This window comes from Nothoprocta perdicaria, unplaced genomic scaffold, assembly GCF_003342845.1.
Source record: "Nothoprocta perdicaria isolate Ctin4 unplaced genomic scaffold, notPer1 scaffold_24, whole genome shotgun sequence".
NCBI classification, from domain to species: Eukaryota; Metazoa; Chordata; class Aves; order Tinamiformes; family Tinamidae; genus Nothoprocta; species Nothoprocta perdicaria.
The window spans coordinates 3267642-3269959 of NW_020455466.1; positions in this window are offsets into that span (position 1 = coordinate 3267642).

The following is a 2318-nucleotide window of genomic DNA, read 5'->3' on the forward strand; positions in this document are numbered from 1 at the left end:
TTTTTTTTTTTGATTTAGGCATCTTTTCCTTCCTCTACTTCTGGCAAAGTAAAACCTTCATCTGTTACGTTACAGCTGCAAAACCAAACAGCTGAGAGAGGGACCTGCCAGCAAAAGGCAGCACAGGTGCCCGCACTGCAGAACTGGCCCCATGCGGTTTTCTTGCTCTGAACGTGGTCGTGTAACTTCTGATAAAGAGGCTGGAACCTTTTACACCCCACTGCTCAAACAGCCCAAGTGGGTCCTGCTAATATTCTCCTTACGCCTGAGAGTATTTTTTTAAGATATCCAGGAAACACAAGTTGAAAATCACAGGTTCCAAGAAATATAAACAAACTGCACGTTTGAGAAGATAGCRTACTAACAAGAAAAATAATTTTATTTAAGACAATATTTACAAAAAATGGTAAGAAGGAAAATGTGAAATATTTCAATGACAATAAAATAACAATAAAACAATGAGTTCGTGTTTCAGTTTTTACCATCACCACAACAGAACAAGATATATGAATATCACAGAAAAAAAACAGGGAAACACTGGTTTTATTATACAGCTATGCATGGGGTGATGATTTCATCTTGCACAAGTCAGTACTTCTGACCACATTCGTAAGAAGTTTGCCAAAGAATCAGCTAACAGTTCACAGAACTCTCCTTTTCACTCYGAGGAAAGCAAACAATTCACATTCATATAATATTCCTGCTCAATACTAGATCTACGCCAAAGTTCAGTTTTAGTGAAAACATTACTTAGAAAGGGCAGCAGTCCTGATCACCTTTTCCACTTTCCACACAGTCAGTCATAACATATCTAAAGAGCTTGTAGTTGAAGAAGAAGTTCTAAGAAATATTCCAGGAAAAGACTTGGGAGATGAAAAATCAGAATTGAAAACAATCTCATAAGGACTTAAATTTCTCATTTGTGGACCATCCAAGTCCTGATTACCTCTTGCTCTGTAAAATTTAGACATCTTTCCCTCAGAGAAGAAATAATTTGCCCAGGTATCACAAGTCTTTAACGGGTATACACTTWACCCTACTGCATCCTTTAAGGAACTCACAACTGTAAGGTCATGGTATACACAGGCACTGTTTTTTCCTTCCCCAAAGCCCTCAATTCTTCAAAAGCTAAAAAGCACATCTGTGATTACAAAACTCTAATTCCTGTGTTTCTCAAATAAGTATTCCAAGTAGAATAAAACGCACAAAATCCATTTATTTATTACCCAGACAGGAAAAGAAGTGAAAGAAAAACCCAGCCCAATAGCTGGACTATATGAAAACTTATTACAAGAAGCTTTCTTTCCTCTCCTGTTGAAAAAGCAGCAACTATTCAACCCTATCAAAGGGCCCTATCAAGGCCTGACCTTTCACTCTAAATTGACAACTAAAAAATGATATAACTCATTACTTTAAAAAAAAAAAATTCAAGCCTTTAAATTTTCTTCACAAACCAAAGAGATTATTACCTTGAAACATCCAGCCTTGAGATCAAAGGCACCAGACAACACACGAAAATGATGTCTAAGCAACTGAGCTCACAAGGCAAAGTCTGATTTGGAAATAATCCAAGATGCTAATATTCCTGCTCCAAAATTTTAAACACAGGAAAAGCCAAGCATTCACTAACATCTGAATAAGCTTACCAAAAATTCTTGCTTGTCAGTAAAATTTCTATGGAATTTTCATGAAAATCRGTAACTATATCAACCACAAAACTGATTACTCTATAGACTATAAATTTTCTTATGTAATTCAAACAAGACTTAAAAAGAAGAATAATTAATGACAAACCTCTGTGATGCTTCAAAGGAGACAGACAGGAAGGAGCACTTCATTATTTACTCAAAACTAAGGGAACAGTGCATAGAAAAATATCCCCACCAAGATAACTAGAAAAGGGCAACAGAAGTGAAACAAAGCGAAACAGCCTGAGCTTTGGCGCATCCCACCCTCACCCCACAAGTCCAGGCCTTTCTCCAGACTAGTTCCAGAGCTAGGGTGAGGCCTGAGCTGCCTGCCAGCCCTTCCTTCTCCCTCCTAAGGCATCAGATGCCCTAGAGGGCATCTCTTTAGAAAATCAGTTGCTTATGTCTTACGTATTGTTCTTTAAATACAAAGCTATACTAAAACTTTGCAACTCTAGGCAAAGTCAAACCTTTGACTTTCCTGGAGAGCAAGAGAGAAGCCTGGGGAGTCAGTGCTGGCTCCCAGGGATCAGCAACTCCAGCTCGACAGAGTGGGTTGCCAAGGCTTGCTTGGCAGCAGCCCCACATTGCTGGAACGATCTCCAGGCCTCGACGCATCGCACCTAAACT